Source organism: Petromyzon marinus, chromosome 64 (assembly GCF_048934315.1).
Source record: "Petromyzon marinus isolate PM22_M1 ecotype Great Lakes invasive population chromosome 64, UKy_Petmar_22M1.pri1.0, whole genome shotgun sequence".
Lineage (NCBI taxonomy): Eukaryota > Metazoa > Chordata > Hyperoartia > Petromyzontiformes > Petromyzontidae > Petromyzon > Petromyzon marinus.
Window position 1 is genome coordinate 15,480,468 of NC_133730.1, and position 21,169 is coordinate 15,501,636.

The 21,169-nt window shown below is 43.2% G+C and overlaps 1 long non-coding RNA gene across 1 annotated transcript; it reads right to left on the bottom strand.

Annotated features, from left to right (window-relative positions):
- Window positions 1-2,149: 2,149 nt before the first annotated feature.
- Window positions 2,150-4,759, bottom strand: LOC142906363 (uncharacterized). The gene is made up of 3 exons (XR_012930209.1): window positions 4,601-4,759; window positions 3,133-3,230; window positions 2,150-2,270 (listed from the first exon to the last, which is right to left on the bottom strand). It is a non-coding gene; the product is annotated as an uncharacterized LOC142906363 (long non-coding RNA).
- Window positions 4,760-21,169: the final 16,410 nt, after the last annotated feature.

The window sequence follows — 21,169 nt, forward strand, 5'->3', positions numbered from 1 at the left end:
ACATTCGCAGGGACGGCACCCCCGATAGCTGGGCATGACACTGAATAGCACAAACCTGCAGGTTGTGTGGATTGCCGGATCAAACCAGGCTGGCAGGATGTTGGGATGATTTTGCTCCTTGAAGTCGCTGATCTTGAAAATTGAAAGGCTGTCCTCCGTGTACCCATGCATTGTAGGCGAACCTGTTCCATACTCTGCTGAATATCCATAATAATACACCAGGCGTGGGATGATGTCCGTTGTGAACGCCAAGATGCATGACTGTGGAATAAGCATACGGAGGCACAGCGATAGCAGTCACTTAGCATGCAATGATTTTACCAAGGCTTCTGAACATCTCACCTTGACAATTACATTCATTTTCACAAATACAATTTGGGGGGTTGCTGCCAGAGTGTAATGGTTAGCATATAAGGACTTGCAATCTGGCAGTCGTCAGTTCAGTCTCCTGACACAACAGTTGAAGCAATGGATCATTTTCTTAAATCTCCCCCACCTCTGTCCAATTCGCAATATAAATGGGTTCATCACTGTTTTAGCACAGGTAATTCCACATCTTACAACATGTCTGGTCATCATGGAAGAGTAGGCCAAATACCGTGTAGAGGGGTTCTCGAGAGCTACCTTTAGTTGAGGCCCTTCTGCCAGCAGTGACATGAGCAAGCAATTGCAAGGCTTTACCTTTTGCGATTTTGGGAGAGAGTGGATAGGAGCGGTGGTGCAGTGATTCGTGCACTGCACTTTGAATTCAGCACACATGCAATTGACTTCCAGCTACGACTAACATCAGTGACGAGTGATACCCGAACCGCTCCTAGTCCCCCACTACACCTCTTCTCAAACCTGCCATGACCAGAATGGTGAAGTATGGTAAAAAGAACCCACACGGCTAACATGACATGTTATGTCACTCATAAGATGGGATATTGAGCGAGAAAGCGAGCGGACAATCTGGCGACTTACATTGGTGATTACGGAGAGGGTGGCAACGATACTCAGAATGTCGGCCCAGGCTCCAATTCCTCTTGCTCGCGAAACCACAGGCCTCCTCATCTTTGTTACGAGCTTCCACGCGTCGACCCGCACTTCAATGATGTTGTTGAGCAGTGCGAGCAATGGCGCAAGTGGAAATGATGCCACAAAGAGAGTGACAAACCCGAATTGGATAACTGGGGTATATTTTGAGAATGGGTAGGGGGGCAAGGATAGAATAATGAGTGAAACAGGATATAGACATAGACTCTTAATGCTGTTATGCTGTGATTACTTTAAGCAAATAAAACATGTTTTCAATGCATTGAATGTGTTTTAGTCAAAGGAGACCCCAAAATATGATCACATTTTCGTATAATTTGTTCACAAAATTATCGTGTCCATTACATTGGCCACTGAGATGCGACCAGCCACTACCATCTTTAATGCTCAGCTCTGGTTCACCTGGGTTTCTTTTGCAGCATTTTCCACCACTAGGTGGCTATAATGACAAGATCACACCCTGTATTGAGGACTCCATTAACCGTACCACACATTTTTAGGCATATGCACTGTGATTGAAATGCCAACAAATCACAGCAGTTAACCACAGTGGACATGATGCACCAGAGTTTTAAATATATATTATGGGGAGAAACGTCAACCCAAGCTGACCAATGTAGCTGCATTGGTTAGCAGACAAGAGGAGTAAATATGTGCTCCTATTGTTTCTAAAACTTAACTCCGTACATATGCACATACGCGCATGCTCAAAGACAATTGTGTTACAGTATATCCATAGATTGGTGCCTATGGCCAAATCACCCAGTATGCGTCAGATTTAATCAGATCCCAGAAGTTAAGGAGAGCTGAGCCTGGAAATTGGTTGGATGGGTGACCATGCAACAGTTGTTGTGGGGTTGTGAGCAGCAGAGGACAGTGCAGCAAATTACATTGTTGTATTGTACATCTAAGCTCTTACATCTGTGCTCCCTGCCTTCAACAACCCGAAGTGTGGGTAATTTCCCTCCCACAACAATGTCCGACAGATACACAGGGGCCGTACACACGTGCCTATATAGTCAAATGATACCCAATTGTGTGTGTTTTTTTATAATAAAGTAAAACGCGTTGACTCCGTAGTGTGATCCTCTGAGCTCATTGTACCCATCTCGAGGTATTCATCAAAGAGTCCAAGTGGGCTCTGGGGCTGTAGGTCCATGTCTTGCTCCCAGCGCGTGTAGACAGCCTCAGGCCTTAGCTTGGCCCGACGCTGGGCCCACCAATTGCTGAACCATCTGGGGAATTGTGGAGGGAGGTACGCATGTGCAGACACAGAGACACCCTTACACACGTGCATATCCATTTGTTCATCAACACTAGGTTTGCTATTTCATAGCTTTCCACTGCGTTTTCAGGTTGTATCATTTGAATATCCCAAGCACGTGGAGCGAAACGTCAAGACATGCCAAACAATATGCGGTATGACACAAAACATGTCAGAGAGCTGTACAAAACAACTGCTAAAACCTAAGTAGTAGCTGTTTTTCATTTAGCCCGTTGTCAATCCACTACACTCTTTCAGTCATGGGAGTTGCTTGTCTAATATTATGAAACTATGTACGAAGCGTCTGATCGGAATATCGCATGATACTAACGAGGTGAACTTTGTCCACTTGACTGGTGTTCACTGCTTAACCAGTGCACACTGCTAACAAGCTGTCGACACGACTTTTCGCTGAATGCGTTTTCACACAACACATTTTCATTGTAACATGGTTCTTATATTTGGGAAAACTTTTCACACAACGTGGAACGTGTCCATTATAATGTGGAATGCACACTGTTAAAACGCCGAACGCGGCCATTATAATGCTTTCCTGAGCAGTCGACGATGAACGACTGTCTTGAGTTGCGCGGCTGAGCAGTTTGATAAAGGATGCCGAATGATACAGTAACACGGCAGCCTAGCCTGAGTTATTTATCCCACCATGGGATGACTGCAGGTTGAATGTACTGTGAAAATGTGATTAACTCAGTAATTCCTTGCTTTGCGCGTTTTTACTTCACGCGGAAATTTTCAGGAACGCATCTTCCGCGTTACATGAGGAAACGCCGTAATCAGACTTCACAGCTATCATGTGTTCATGCGATACTTACGGGATGATGACCTCCTGAAAATTGCCAACCATCTGCTTCACTACCATGATCACAGTGAGTTGAGAAGTCAGTTCAAAGAGACAGCCGTTTGGGGGACACTGGAGGGGGGATGAGGTGGAGAATAGATTCAGGTTAAACACTGAAGATATTAAATATTGGGTAATACATATATGGATACCACACATCATTTCTAATGATCCTCTCACATTCTTCTCTTCAGTCAATTGCACACTGCAAAACTGACGGCTCCATATGTTAGAGGGGACAGTGATTAAGAATATCAATATTCTCCAGATTATAAGAAACACTTTCCCCCTCCCCCTCATGTATTTTAAATAAAGAAAATGGTGGCGCATCTGATAATGTTTTGTTTGTTGTCCTTCCCCCACACATCCGATGCAGGCTGTGTACGGTGCAAAATAAGTTCAACACACAACATGCATACTGCAGTTGGTGTTTAGTATCAGGTAAGTTTAATTGCAGAGCATCGTCTAGTAAATATAATAATCGTAAAACATGAAATTAAGTTGGTAGAAAACACAGAGGCACTTAAATAATAAGCTGTATTCTTTATCCTTTATGTGTATTGTTTTTGAGAGGATATCAATCAATGAATCGCCCTCGTGACGATTTCCTACAAATCTGCAGCAGGAGAAGTAAGCACCTTAATATAACACCAAATATACTCATAATAATCATCTCATGTGTCAACAAGTCTGCCTTCAAACAGAAACATGAGCAACAGGTGCACATTTTGGGCAATGGACTTTCTTCCGACCATAGAGTGACTGCAAATACTCAGGGTGACTCTGAATGGCAATTATGTAAATGTTAAACTACGTGTCATTAACACTGTCTTAATGACATTGATTTAACGTGTGCACAACGCAATGCTGCTTAATTCCTTACTCCAGAATTCGTTCTTGATATCATATTACGGGGCCGTTCTCTAACACAACGTGCTCCACTGCGCCACAGTGAGTCATAGGTAGTGGCTAAACATATCCTTGAGGGGGGCTGAAATACTGTACATTTTTAAGGATGATCAAATATATAATTTTAAATAAATGGCGTTTGATAAATACGGTATATAATTGAAAATGTCCAATGAGAGACCACAAGGGTACTACTTGCAAAATATGTGATAAACTAACACCCTCAAGTTAACTGGGTTACCAATTGCATCAGTCTAACACGTGTTCTGCTCGTGGTGACCTCGTGCTCTCTCAAGTCTGGTTTCGAAAACTGTTTTACTCCGGAGACTGTGTTAATGCTAGAGCTGGTGACCAGGTGTGAAGACAATGAGGCCTTTTAGAGTTCCAAAAGAAAGAGTCCTTATTTCGACATTTCACCAACAGCACGGTGTGAAGACAATTGTTGGGAAAAATATCAACTACAAAAGTAAAACATAAAAATGTTGTACAAACAGCATAGAAAACAGAGGGGCCAACCCCTCAGATCTACACACCTCCTCGATTCTCCATTTTCCAAAGTAAGTGTAGCTTCCGGGGAAGCTGATGAATTTCCCTTTGAAAAATGCAATGTAGAAAGACGCCGAGTAGAAGTTGACGAACTGAAATAAGAATTTCTTGAACGTCAGCCGATACTCATATTCTCCTTGCGTCTTGGGCATCTCTGTGGGTGTGATACAAAGGCACACAGGGACACAGACATCAAACAGGGCAATCGGTTTTGATGTTACTTACATAGTTTCTGGCACACAGGCAACGAGAAGCCACTGATAATGATGCCGCATTGAGGAATAGCAACATTTCACAATGTGACGTGCTTTGATATCCATTAAAATGAATTTGAAGATCAAAAGTGAATTTCAAAGATGTTGCTGGGGAATGAGTGACAGTGGACAAGTTGTTTACCAGGTGTTGTTCACCACATTCACCCTGTGGAGTGTCCTTCAGTCTCCATTTGCAATTAAGCCATTTACACTGTCCGTATGATGTCTGAAAGCCAGTGCACTTGATTTTCAAATATCTTTAAGGTGTATTAAATTTCGATTTAAAGCTTTCGTGACTGCAAGGATTCATTTTCTTTGGTTCTTTCGGTAAAGTCACGTAGAATGAGAATAAAATAATAAATTGATAAAATAAAATAACACAATAATATTCTCACGACGCTTTGGCCACAACACAAGCGGCCTTCATCAGGTGAAGGGACGAGACTGTCTGGAGGACAGCGCTAATTATCATGGGTCACCTTTCAGAGGGGGTGCAGGCTTCAGCAGGATAAATTACTAATAAAGGGCTCAGTAGCGGGCAACATGACCAACACAAGCAGAGAGCTGTTTGCTGGCTAGAAGGTAGCAATGCAGCAGTGAGGGTCAGCCCACAATTACATTCAGTGATTCAATGGATCGAGAGGTGAAATCAGAGCGCTAAGTTGGCACCATTGAGATCCTGGGTTTAAATCCAGGCAGCGGCCTCTGGTAACATGTGTTCTCAAGTGCAGTAAATTAATGGCTTCAGGACGATTACTAATGATGGCATTACATCTGTAACATACACCATTTGGTTCATCACTTAATTTGGTGAAATTTTAGTTGTGAGAATGAGCAATTTGACTGTTACGAGATTAACATTATATTCCGTAGCAGTGTGGATTGAAAAGTGCTTCCCTCTAATGTGTGAACCAGAGTTCACTTGAATGAAGGGTCTCAGAGGTAGCTCACTTCTAGGGCCATTTCATGACATTAAGGGTTGCACTGGTCTACAAGAGATCCCATTGGATACTTCATCTCAAGACACGATTCTGATAGCCCAATCGGAATGAAACTGGAGGAAAAAATTAACAGAGTTCTGACAAAAACAGGCAGTAGTTGAACAAGTGATTGGATGATGCACTGATGCTGCTATTCATGGCCTCATGGTGCAAGGTTAAAATCATGATGACATTTTACAGCAACAATATTTACCATGCACAACATTTATCCAATCTTCAAATTTACATGTGTTCTCTGGTGGCGTATAATAAAATAAACATATGCAAACCGTGATGGTGATGACACCTACCAAGATCAGTGAGGACGAGGGCCAGCTTGTCGTAACCTTTGTTGAGTAGTAGTATGATTACGATGTTGAGGATGGAGGCCGTGATGGTGGTAACCATATCAGGTGTGAGTAGGGCACCGATCACCTTGATCTTGGTCACATGATTGGGGATACTCGAGGAGAGTATGCCAAAGATGGACAGGCGGTAAACAACCACACCCAAAATTGCAGCAAGAATCAGGAGGATCTGCCAGTAACACAAGAAACACAGAGGTGGGTGAGATTTACAGTCTTGTAGCTCTTTTCCACTGTATAACCAAGCCGTGAGTTAGCTGTGCCAAGCTAGCCTGGTGTGACTCAGGAGGTGCCAGTTCGTTTGTCTACTGCAGAACCAAATGACTGGCAAAACGTCGTACTCAGATTGTAGATATTGTGGATTTGCTGTACTAGTAACGAATTGGCATGTTCTGTTTACGTGAACAACTTTACTAATTGGCTTTGTCGGGTGGTGGTGGGTTTAATGACACATATTTACGCGATCTAATCCAAAAAAAATATTATGGATGATATTGGTCGCGAAAAGCCTACATGTTAAACAAAACCTGAGCTGTTTCGCTAACATCACACACAATGAACGTGTAATGGTAACGTCACTTGGTCAATTGTAGAAAATGATGCAAGGTTATGAAAGGAATTACTATCCCTGGCCCTGCTTGACCTCGAGCCACGTTCAAATGTGAAGTTGAGACCAAAAGCCACAGGGCCAATGTGAGGCCAAGGCGGCAGCTTTTTAGGCCACAATCAGTGTCAAGGTCACTCAAGGTTGGGTGCGCTAGTATGAGGCCAGTGTCAAGGTCGGTACCTCTAGTAAAACTCCTCGGACTGAGGCCACACACTCAAGGCCAAGGAGCTGAGGAAATCTTTTCCATCTGGCCTTAAGGCCGAGGACTAGTCTCGAGAAACCCAAATCGAGGTTGACAGGAGCATGTGGATAACATGATACGGCTCATGATGTATTCATTGCCTTGGGCCACCTGTAGATATTTCAGGTGATTGGATTGACAAAGGGCTGTAAGTTATATAATTATGCATGTATCTATACCCCCACTTGTAATCACTCAATGGATCACACAGGAGGAACAACATAGTTTGAGAGCGATTCTGACTGGTGGAGCAGAGTGTGGAGGTTAGGATTGGGTCAAGTAAAAATATATATATATGTGTATAACCCGTATATGAATCCACTGCTGGATGATGGCCTTCCCAACCCTGCGCAGATTGTCAGGGTTATTTTCCCATACTTCACCATGCACACCAGTACAGGTTGGTAAAGGATGGAAGCAAAAGAATGCAGTTCTCTGTTGGCCACAAGGTAGCTCTGCAGCAGCCTACAGTCCATTTTGTGCATGATGGTTACCCATTCGTGCAGTACCCAGGCTCAAAACCTGCTTCGCCTCCAAGATGAGGCACATAGCAGGTGACTTGGCCATAGCTCACTGGATCAGGAGAAGGGGTTCAATGTTGCTGTTGAGTTGGCGGACTCACCCAGAACAACACCATGATCCCGGAGAGGCAGTATCGGAACCTCAGTATCCTCTTAGGCATATGAGGCTCCTCCTTCTGCACTCACAATGCACGGACACAGACGGAAAAGCATTTGTATATAGATTAGTCTGTCGGAGTGACCAATGTTAGTGTGAGCCGTTAAGGTTGACTGATGAACTATTATTTGTTTTCCCCACTACTAGTTAAGCATGCGATGATATAAAGGAATGGATTTGATGGTCCTGATGTCTGAGAGTTGAGCTGGCAGCGCTGAGATTTCTTGGTTTTAATCCAGGCAGCTGCCTCCAATAAACCAAGTAGTAAGCCCATCAGCCTGGTCACCAATATTACATTTGTTTCTTTTCTTAATTTGGACAAATTTCACCTTTCAGAATTAAAAAAGATGAGTTTGACCATCATGAACATTTCTTTGTAGCAGGGCTGATGTGAAAGGGCCACCCTCTAGTGTGTGTTCACTTGAAGGGATCTTATAAGTAATTATGTAACATCTGCTTCAGCAAACCTTTCCATAACATAGAGTTCCAAATGGACATTGTTTCATAACGATGCCAATAGGACAATCGGGATAATATTGGGAGGAAAACACAATTGACCAAAGGCCAACAAATATGTTAGAAGAAAAACTAGGAAAACAGTGAACAGTTACACATGCAACATTACAAAACAGAGGTGTGTGTGTGTGCAATGAGGTAGTCGCCGTGGTGACGGCAGAAAGCATTACCATGGTGATGATGTTACATTTCGTGGTCGTGCAGCGAGCCAGGTACTCGGGCCGGATGGGGTCTCCTTCCTCCGCCGCTGCCGTCAGGTCCCAGCGGTATGCGAGCGATGCCTGGCGACGCTTCCAAAATTCCAGGAACACCGTGGCTGTTGCGACACACCACACGGGGAGGATTTACTTTGAAAAGTAATTTGACTATCGATTGCTCAAGGGTTCAAAAGTTACCTAATGTAGTCTGTTAAATGTAATGTTCAAAGTAACTTGATTAGTACTTTTTTTCTTTCATAAATACCTTTATTGGCTTTTTTTGGTACATTGCCACAATTTTATCCCACTTGCACCATGAGTGGCATGGCATGAGATTGAGTTTTCCTTTGGATCTATAACAGAGCAGTGCTGCTCTTCGTGTTACAAAACGTTACACAAAAGTGAATGTCACAGAGCTACCTCTGTGATCTCTGGTCCACACAGTAGGGGTAGCTCTTTCCCAAATGCTTTGCCACGGAGAGGAGCGTTTGTTACGTGATAGTCAAGCTAACATTTTTATTCTCAGAGCTGGAATGTAGCCTAATTAAGTACAGAACCAACTTTTACATTATGAATTTTTTGTATTTGTTGTGCAGATATCGGTGACTGAGTTGAGACCATCATCTTGCTATAATTGAGAAACTGGTTTAATCGCAGGTGGCCACTTTCATTCCAACACAAAATCTCAGCGGCGGCAACGCAGCACTCTGAACTCTGAGCCACCTGGCCACTTTGCATGTTTCATGGAATCGCCTTGGGGTACCGAATTCGTTGCTTGTTGCAGAGGTTCGTGGTTCAAATTATGTGGCTGCCCTGATTAATATTGCCCGTGTATTAATTACACAAAAATACACACCATCTGCTTCACAGTGGACATTAAAGATTATCGGTTATCATTCGTAAGAGTAGGACAATGTGTGCAAGTCATGGTCCATATTTGCCCTCATTGAGCAGTGGGTTCATAATAGGACTGTCAGGATCACTGCATACGAACATTGCAAGACATGATGGTACTGTATATGGTTGTACGTATGTATGTTGAACTTCTTTAACACTGTATGTGGCCAAATGTGCTCATCATCATTGCAAACATGTTGATACTTGTCACTGTGTCTGGACAATGTGTGCCAATGCTTAGCATCACTTACCCCAAAGTCCCATGAAAACTGCGAAGAATATGGTGACCGGATTTTCATACATGTGTGAAGTCTGCAACGGCACAATCAGAGGTGTTAGTCACAATTAAATCTTAAATCTTAGCATCCACGTCTTTTCAATATCAACAGCAGGAAAGTAATGATGCATCGATTGATTTTTAAGTTAAAATAGATTAATCACTCATGAAACATCCATTAAATTGTGGAGATGACAATGCTCTACAATGTCTGATATTATAGCGCTATTCATGTATCAAACAAATCTGTATAAATGTGACAGAAAGAGCAAAATAAGCAATGGGCAGGTCCATGATTGTGGACATACATTTCAGACACTTTAAAGTGAATAATCATTATTTCGGCATGACATGTCAACTAATTAGCACTGAAATTCAGATTTCAAAATACTTTGTCCACTTGTATTGATCGTGGAGAAATACTCATGAAATACATCGTGTCGGATTTACTCAGACAAAGTCACTTTTGCACTCCCGCTGGGATGTGACGATGCATTCATTTTCATGTATTTGTCAAACCATCGACTTCGTCCATTAAAATGCCCTATTTACTAAAACTATAACTACCTTAAAAATGGTCACACGTGTATTATTAGTATAATATTTTTTTAACACCCACACGAATGGCAGCATAGTGTTTAGCATGATGTGCTGCAATCTAGTGATCATGGTTAATGTTAATGATACAATCTCAGCAACTTGAGTTCGCTTTGTGATAATGATACACAGCACCAATAACCAATAAGTATCCTTATTTAGAGGGAATATCGATGGTGTATTTGCGTGATACCTTTGCAGTCTCGCAGGTATCATTTAGCCTCCAAAAGGTGCATTTTTGGTCACACTGGGGACACATGACCAGGGATCCTCCGATGGTGTTGTTGCATATTTCTCCACTGCACACATAGACACGCACGAACATAAACACACTAATGGGCATAGTACACTTGGATGAGAAATATAATTTGCCTAAAGGTCATGCCACCTTTGAATGTGTCTTACCCTCCCTTTAAACAAAGTCAGACTAAATTATGGGTTCCAACGTCGAGCATTTTCCAAAGTAAAATGTATTTCCTGATGTTTCATTATAATTTTCGTTCATATCGGTGGTGTAACATCTCTATGTATTGATTTACAGGGGTGTTTACAGCCCTTTTATCAATCCACTGGCTGGCTGAGGGCCTCCCCACACCTTGTGGGTCATGAGGGCTATTTAATTCTAGTCATCCCACACTGGTCAGTACGGGCTGAATATGGGAAGCGAAGACTCCAGACATAGAGTACAGCAATGTATTTCCTGCACTTCCTCCCCGCTGTCCATCATGCAGCTCCACAGAGTCTATGTGTGTAAGTCGTATTATAAGGATACGTTTTATATTTAGAACATTTTGGATTTGAATATTTTTTTGCTTTTGATTTTCGGATTATTTACAATTTGTAAGAATGTACAATATATTCATGTGAACAAGAGTGACGAAACCCGATGCCACGTGATACGTGTCGTCGTGAGTGACGTCACAATGGGCGATGTCATGTTTTCTGAGCAATCAAAAACAATGTTTAATTTTCCCTGGATTGTCCGAAATATTGTATCTAGGCTTGATTTTTTGGATTTACTTTTAGAAACAGAGACATTTGGAAGATTTATACATATACAATAAATTGAATGTACTATATTTGTACTGTATATGTATATAAACTGTATAAGATTGTATATATGTGCATATATACATTTAATGGTGAAATGTTAAAAATGTGGCCCTGAAATTGCTTGCTCATGCCACTGCTGGTGGAAGGTCCTCCACTAAAGGATGCTCTAGATTGCCCCTCGAGATGATATTTGGCCTACTCGTCCATGATGGCCAGACGTCTTGGACACGGTGGGAGTACCCACATTTTACCCCACCACATCTGAACTGCCAATCATCTAACTGCGGTGTCTCCGTTTATACTGCTGAGCATATGTGGGATAATTGAAGAAACCTAGCCATTATTTCAGCTCCCATGCCAGGCGATCGCACTGGAAATCTATAACCTGCGATTCTAGAAACTATTACACCATGGCAGCATCCCATAGGATTGTATATAAGTGTATATGTATGTCTATATGTACTTTACGTGTATATGCACTTGTGTATAGCCTTAGTAGGTGCTTGCTGATACTCATTGTTCAGTCTGTATTGCCATGCAGGAGATCTGTGTGAGTTCTACATCTGACACATGAGTGTATGTGTGTGTGTTTGTATGCATTTGTCTGTATGCATGTGTCGGGCCAGTACCTAGTGATGTCACGGTCATTGCTGAATACTCCAAAGAAAAAGGAGATCAGGCCGACGATTGCAGCGAAGATCAGCATCTTTGTGTAGAAGCCGAGCCATGCAAAATAGAGCCCCACTTGCTCCCCGAAGTATGACCTGTGCCGACAACATCACTCGCACACACAGCGCAAACATCACCAACCGCACATGGCACCAGTGGTGTAGCTATCGAATATGTAAGCAAGGACCATGGGCTGGAGGGAAATGTGAAGAGCAGGGAAGGCATGGGCAAATGCTATTCTGGAACTCCATTTCCCCAGCCGTCTGTGCTATCAACTCCCAGCTAGCATTCAAGTCCAGCCTTAGGACCTTTCTGGACAGGGCACGTCCCTAAGAGGTACGATGGCCTGTGGTCGAGACTAAGAATGATGTGGCAGTCAAGAGAAGGAATGCGTCTGAGAGGATGTGCACCACAGAGATTTAAGTAATGAAATCAGCATGTGTGCAGGAGCCACATGGATCGTTGCATCAGGAGACTGGGAGAGATGGCGAAGGCTTGGGGAAGTCTTCATCCAGCAGTGGATAGGGCATGAACTTACCGCACAAGGTCAAGAGGCTGCTCCTTGAAAGAGCGCCCGGCTCTCGCCCACTCCCGTCGCAGCGTGTTGCGGTCGCCCAGCGTGTTCGGGTTTTTGGTGGGATGAACAGACTCACTCTGACATGGGGAAAGCAATTGTTAGTCACAAACACTGCATGGACATTCACAAATTACCGGCTCCACCCCCCCAAAACTCTGCTGTGGCGCTGCTGTGGTGTAATGGTGTTGCACACTGCACTGGACTTGCAAAGTTAGAGGTCGCCCATTTGATTTCATGGGAACGACAGTTAAAACAATGACCACGTTTCTTAATCACGCTGCTTCTTCCCAGCAAGCAGTGTAAATGGGTGCACCCACAGTTAATCTATTGGTTGTTCACGTGTTGTGGGATGAAGTGTGGGTACTTCTAATTCTTCCAAAGACTTCTGTCCCACGTGAAATAGTCGGCCAAATACCCTTGAGAATGGCTCTCTAGAGTGCTCGTGGAGTCTTTTCCAATGCATGGATATTGAACTTATTTTGCACCGTATGTAGCCAACCATGCAAATCAGAGGTGTGTTTAGTGAGCTGGGGAACCTGGACACCTATGCGGCGCATCTCTGTGGGACACTAATGTTAAGTATGTGGTAAGCTTTAGACTATGCTATAGCGTCCTATACAGGTGTGCAATTCAGGTGTCGTACCTGGGCCTCCCGTAGGGTGTCAGTGTGCCCTCCACCCCCTACCCCCCCAACAACTTACGTCATGCAGTGGATAGGCTGCAGTATAGCAGCCATTTTCAATCATTTGGTTGATATTTAATATGTTCGTGCTGTCTTGTGGCATGGGGTTTTGCAGCATGTAGTGGACCTGTGTGAGCACACATGACACACATGACAAACATAACATGCATGAAACATAGGGCTGGGTGGGTAAGCTATTATTGACTCACTCCACTCTGAAATGTTTCCCCCTCTCCAACCACCACCAGCCTACACAGTTATAATGGGCCCACAACTCTTATTGAGTCCCGACTCGGAAAGGTCCATAGAACACCCCAAAAACTGAAGCAGATATGTACCGATTTCAGCAAGTACAATATCCAGATTTCAAGGAGACATTTTATGCATGCTTTCCATGCACAAAGGCAATTTATTCAGAATACAATACTATCAAAACCCCAAATGCCCACAATATTGGCTCGACAGGATACCTGCTCACCAAGAACCATATCAACAGTAGTCTTTCATTCTTTTGTTGTGCAGGGGAGAGTGATTGAGGGGACGTGGTTATATAATGTGGGCAGGACTTACAAAGGGTGGGGCTGCTAGCTCACCATGTCTCCTGGTTAAGCATCCCAAAAATTTGGTAGCTTTCTCTACAGGGACACATATTACCACAACCCATAAATCATAAATCCAGGCATTCTTAATAAACCATAATGATTTACACTTCTAACCACATGTCACTCAGAGATCGCAAGTTGCGATACAGAGCTGAAAACTTTAATTAAAATGATAAAAACACGACAAAACCCTTTTAAATTAACATGTTTTTGCAAAAAAACCACCCCATTCTGGCATTATTTATACAGCATTATTGATGCAAACGTACGATTTGGCTGCGTACGGCCGGTGGGATGAGGACGTCATGATCCTTTATAGGATAGATGTCCTGCTGCGAACGCCGGTAGGGTGCCGTGAAATAGTCCGGTTGTTTGGGCATGGCTCCCGGCTTCAGGTGGTGAATATTTCCCAGGTAGTGAAGAGGCCCACTGTCTGAGCCTGACACCTGGGGGAGGTCGCTCTCCTTGAGTGGCACCTGTTTGATTTTAAATGTATTAAACCCTTTGGCTCGAGCACATGGAATCATCATCAGCCAAAATCAGTCCACGAATGGATGAAGGTCTCCCCAAGTTGTTGCAATCTATACAAGTCCTATAATACAACAAGTCCGATAGTACAACAAGTCCTTTAATACAACAAGTCCTATAATACAACAAATCCTATAATACAACAAGTCCTATAATACAACGTTCTATACAAGTCCTATAATACAACAAGTCCTATAATACAACAAGTCCTCTAATACAAGTCCTATAATACAACAATTCCTATAATACAACAAGTCCTATAATACAACAAGTCCTATAATACAAGTCCAACAATACAACAAGTCCTATAATAATACAAGTCCTATAATACAACAAGTCCTATAATACAACAAGTCCTATAATACAACAAGTCCTATAATACAACAAGTCCTATAATACAACAAGTCCTATAATACAACAAGTCCTATAATACAACAAATCCTATAATACAACAAGTCCTATAATACAACGTTCTATACAAGTCCTATAATACAACAAGTCCTATAATACAACAAGTCCTCTAATACAAGTCCTATAATACAACAATTCCTATAATACAACAAGTCCTATAATACAACAAGTCCTATAATACAAGTCCAACAATACAACAAGTCCTATAATAATACAAGTCCTATAATACAACAAGTCCTATAATACAACAAGTCCTATAATACAACAAGTCCTATAATACAACAAGTCCTATAATACAACAAGTCCTATAATACAACAAGTTCTATAATACAACATTCAATACAAATCCTATAATACAAGTCCTATAATACAACAAGTCCTATAATACAACAAGTCCTATAATGCAACAATTAATATGCCAAAAGCCTCCACTGCATATCCCACCCACTCTTCAAGTTGTCCCACCAATATCCCCAGTCATGAGCACACGCACATGAGCCAATCTTATCTCGCCATCTCTATGATATACATCATCTTGGGCACGTTCTCTCCTTCTGCTGCCACTCCAATGTCATTTTCGGCCAGCAGACATCATCCCTTCAAGCAACGTGCCCTTCCCGAGCCCATTCACTTTTCTAAAAAGAGTCAATATGTTGCTAATATGCATATTTTTCCAAATGTACGTTTTTCTAATCCGTTTGTATATTTACGTCTCTCGATATCTCGTAATGTCAGTGCTACGATTATTATCGTTGAACGTCATAAATTATAATCATCACAATCATCACCCTCACCATCATACTCTGTATCACATGCATGATCATCGCAATTATCATCACAACCATGATGAATCTTCACAAACATTATTGTCATCACATTCATTATCACCATCATAATCACAATCATCACCACAATCATCATCACAATCATCGGCATCATCATGATCATCATTACAATGACCATCAGAATCTTGCCTGGATGTGTAGAATCTCGGCATAGGTGGTGAGTGGGTTCCATGGCGCGTGTACTTTCACAAAGGTGGTGCGTCCGCTCACCGACTCCTAGTGGATGGCACGAAGTTCATCGTCAGACTCTAGATGAGTGCATTTAGTTGTATTTATTAGACTTTGTTTGACCAGGTGAGAGTTCAAGGGAACAGGATGGTCTCATTTGGAAGAGTGTCCACGGCCGCGTGGATTTTCGTGCTTGTGTCACGTGTTGTTAGCACCTCGTGCCGATCAACGTGTGGCACAACCCAAAAGCAAATTGCATAACGTACGTGCAGTTATCGAACACTTATTACTACAGTATAAATAGCTGGCATGCCACATTAAGGTGGAGACTGTTATACCCTCCAGTATAAATGGGTAAGCCACAATTAATCCATCTTAAGATTGTGCATGGTGGGGTAAAGTATGGGTATTCGCTATCTCTTTCAAGACGTCTGGCAAGCAGAGAAGAGTAGGCCATATACCCTCCAGCGGGGATCTTTAGCGCTCCTACTCAAGGAATGTATGCCAGCAGTGAAATTATGAAGCAATCACAGTCTAACACCTTTTTATTTGTATACAGTGTCTGTCATCTATAGCAGAGAGACACGCAGGAAACTTACCTCCTTGGGTTCAATCTCGAGATCTAGCCCCATCTTCATCAGGCTTGCCTGATATTCGGTCCTCTTCTTCTGTCAAACAAAATTGACCATCTGTGTTATACATTGTTCTCAGTTGTGTCACTGTGGGAGTCAAGTCAAGAGGTGAGGAAACTTCTTGAACTCTTACAGTGAGTAGAGCCTCACATGGGAATCAATCAGAGAACGGCTCTGCAAAGTAGCATCACTGAACTGCTTCAGTCGGTGTCACTTCAGCAGACCTTAATAAAATAAAAATTTGCACAGCTCTTTGTCAATCAACTCTTTGAGTTTACCTTATTTGTTACAGGGATGGTCTCACTTAGCTAGTTGCTTTGCTATTTTACAAGGGAGATAGATCCATTGTGCGTGGGTACAATAGCAACAAAATAAACAAAAACATCAATATTGCAGAGAATGCATACTGGGTACTTCAGCACTGTTATAATAGTTTTCCATTTGGCAGTTAGAATGTGGATATTACATATATCCTGTAAGTTATGTCTGGGTGTCGGTGTGTGCAATATGAAAGTGGTGTATTTATTGAGGAGTTGTGGATGGAGTGTGATACGTAACGATAATTGATTGTTGTTCGCCAAAGCAGTGAGGCGTATGGTTCAGGGTATGGATGTGCGAGTTGAGTGATGGGAGTCTAGCGTTCATTGACTAGCGTGGTCTGCAGTTGACGATACAGTTTGATAAAGGATGTATACTGTGGATTTAAAGACTCGTATGGAGGTGGCAGGGTGACTCAGCAGTCAGAGAGCTGAGCTGGCACCACTGCGTCAAACCTAGGTTTAGAGGCGTGTGGTGTTGCACGTGGGGAGGGGTGATAATGCTGGGTGCAGGAAGGTGGAGCATTATTTGTAGGTTCCTCGTTCTCACCTGATTGTTGATGGCGTCCTGAGAATGGACCTCATCATCGAACGCGAGGATGAAATCGATCCGACGGACTCCATCGCAAAAGTAGATAGTGTCCTACACGCAAAGGCAAGCACACACACGAATATGAGAGATGTAATAGCTTATGCATGAAATGTATATTTATTCATAAGCTCATGATACATGTATCAGGACATAAGTTAATCTGCTATTTGTATGCAAGTTGTTTATTGCTATGATGATGTACTTGTTTACCCAGGAAAACCTCAATGAGTTTACATTTTTATTTTCAAGGAGGGTCCTACCAAGTTCTGTTTTTTTGCAGTCGAGAACGAAGTTGCTTAGTTTAATTCCAATTGAATAATTTGCATGTATTTTTTCAGCATTGGTACGTTTGGCCAATACCAGTTACACTGTGTCATTTAGCTATGGGAGGAAACCAGAGACCTGGAGAAATGTGTACACAAAGCATCTAGCCCCTGTGCATTATACAAAAAACATCAGTATTTTCTAAAGTGCATTGTGGTAATGCTATCTTAAACCACCATCAAAATAAAGTTGAGCAAATGTGACAGACTAACAGCAGCAGTTATGCAGTGATATGCAACTGTGGACCGGTGTAATCCTCATTCGGACTCATCAGCACAGTATAGTCACCAAAACGCACTGCTGCAAAGGCTGCAAATCTATAAATGAGGAGCAGCCATGTCTACACTTTGGGGCCCATTAGTTGGCGAATGCAAACAACAACTAAATCTGTAAATACCAGGAATCTCCCATCTTTGACATTAGCCAAGTTAATTTATAGGCTGTGCAAATCCACGTTGTGCCGCATCGTACCTGGGCCAGGGTAGATTGAAATGATGACGTCGAAAAGTCTTGTGGCACCGTTGAAGGTTGAGCCTCATGCCCCTCCGCTCCCTCCTCCTCATTCATTCTCTCCACGAGCTCTGCATAGGTAATGTGGGGGTAGAGGGTTCATTGCATTAGGGACAGGGGAGGCAGGTGCAGGGATGGGAATGTCGGTAAAGAACCGCACATGGTACTCATGTGTAACGCTTTCTCATAAATGTCGACGCTGCTCCAGTGTGAGTACACCTGTGGTATAAAGTTGTGTTACCATTAGGGGACTTTTACCCCATTGAATATCGTACACTTTAACAAAGCCGTGCCCAGCATGGTCAGACACAAACCAGGGCAAAAAATATTAGTTGGAATATGCAAAGTCATTTTTGCCCTGACAGCTTGTCAGCTATACTCTTTGGTTCTTTCGGTAAAGTCACGTAGGTGAAAAAAAAATAGAAATAAATCACGACGTTTCGAATGCAACACAAGCACTCATCATCAGGTGTGACAACCACAGCAAGGAAACTGTTTTACTGAAGTGGGAGAGAAACCAGGGTTAGGGCAGTTAAATAAGTCAGAGAGGGGGAGAGTGGGGGGTGAATGGGGCGAGGAGTGCGAGCGCGGCAAGCGCTGCAGAGACGCTGAGAGTAAAAAAGAGGCAACATGATTACTGCCAAGATGGAAGCTTGTCAGCTTCTGCGAGAGCTTCCCCGTGACCACACAGATCATGGTGGTTACTTGACCACATTTCAATTGAAGTGCTGTCGTCCCGACAGTTCTGTTCCTTCACCTGAAGAAGGCCACTTGTGTTGTGGCCAAAACGTCGTGATTTTTGTTGGTTTATTTTTTACCTACGTGACTTTACCCAATAGAACCAAAGAGTATGGATCCTTGCAGTCACGACAGCTTCAAATCCACATTTCACCACTCTGGTTAATGTGGGTTGGTGAAGACGTATAGTATGTATAGTACAACCAATTTTGATGGACTGCCCTTTGCTGCCCACCATGTAGCCCGACACCACACTTTTAGACCTGTTATGCACTATCCTGGCTCAAACCCTGCTGGGTTATCACGTTTTTTTTTATCACCGTGCCTCGATTCTTCCTCTTAACCTGCATTTTGTATCCACGGGATAACATGTGCAGTTTTATATGGACGTGCCAACAGTGCCTCCCACATTTCTATTGCCTGGTTCTCCACTGGCCGTTTTCCATGTTGCGCTAGAACCAAAAACCGGGATACGCTAACCTCACGCGGTGTCTGAATATGGCTTGGGGCCAAGCAGGGCCAGGGGCGGGGATAATGACGCGTACATTGTGCGTGACATTCGGTGAGTGCACGGTAAGGACACCAGCGCACATCACACCAGTGGTTCTCAACCGTTGTTGGCTACCGGTGCCCCCCCTCGTTGTTGAATTTAGTTTAAACCGAGTAGCCCCCCCCACTCCCCCCTTGACCCAACGTGGTTCTGAGAAATCAACGTGTGAATAATGAACGTCAATATTTTAACCAATTGTCCACTTTGTGAGAGGTATATCCTAACCAGCTGCTAGTAACTGCAAGCGAATAAAAACAAATTAAACGGACGCTCTGCACGCGAGACGTCATTAGTTCCCTGGCTGCTCTTGTAAACCCGCATTGTGTACGATCAGTGAGTTTAGAAAGTGCTTTCATATCGTTCCAGGTTACCACGTGGATACAAATTGTATCGTAGTTACTTTACATTGTCCGATTCATACATGACTATTCACCAATGACTCATGTCCGATATGATTTCACATATTTATACATTATCTCACGTACACCCTGGGGCATTGCCACATAGCCCCCAGGGGTCCGCGTACCCCCGAGTAAAAAAAAAAAGAAAATTACTGCACTACACCACCCACATGCGTCTCGACGCGCTCGTCACACGTGACGTCCGTGGCACGGCTCGGGTTCCGCAGTGGAAACATAACTTGGTGCCTTGAGAGCCACACGGGGCTGGCTCGGCACTGCCCTGGCGCGGCTTGGTAGCGAGGTGGAAAATAATTCGCATCACGTGGAAATTTATAGCAGCCAAATAACTCTGAAAGCACGTTGATTCTAAATGTTAAAGGAACAACCGGAGGACCCAGGGAATAATCCACGCGGCCACGAGAAGACAGAGAGAGAGACACGCAAACTCCAAATATTACAGGCGTCACAATTTGGATCGAACTCACGGACTTCCTGCATACGAGGCGAGGGAGATAACATCTTGCGAGGGAGATAATATCTTGTCATGGAGATAACATCGTGTCAGGGAGATAACATCTTCTGAGGGAGATAATATCTTGTCAGGGAGATAACATATGTACTCTTTGGTTCTATTCGGTAAAGTCACGTAGGGAAAAATAAATAAATAAAATGAACAACAATCACGACGTTTCGGCCACAAAACAAGTGGCCTTCATCAGGTGAAGGGACCAAAGAGTATGGATCCTTGCAGTCACGAAAGCTTCAAATCCACATTTCACCACTCTGGTTAATGTGGGTTGGTGAAGACGTATAGTATGTATAGTACAACCAATTTTGATGGACTGCCCTTTGCTGCCCACCATGTAGCCCGACACCACACTTTTAGACCTGTTATGCACTATCCTGGCTCAAACCCTGCTGAGCGTCCGATTAAAACACTGACGAGATCTCAATATTTAAAACTGGCCCAAAGCCCCGTCATAGCACGAACATTACACTTTACCTATCTCAACAAATGTGGACATCATGAATCTTTGGTCTAATCTCAGATCTTGTGAGTTATAACTCGGGAGCTCCTCATGCACAGTCAGCCAAGGATATCCCTGCTATAGTGACGTCACAGCAAAAGGGCGTGACGTCACCTAAATATGGGCGTGGTCAAAAGCGGCCCCATCCGCCGCTCTTCCCGACCTTGCTTCCCCCCTTGCCGAGGTTACCCACATGAACAATAATAATAAATCATAGATGTACATTATGAAAGAATCAATGATTTTTCACAAAACTGCTCCTGTACGGCCTTTTGCCAATCCCCTGCTGGAGAGCCTCTTGACGATCGCACGAATCGTGT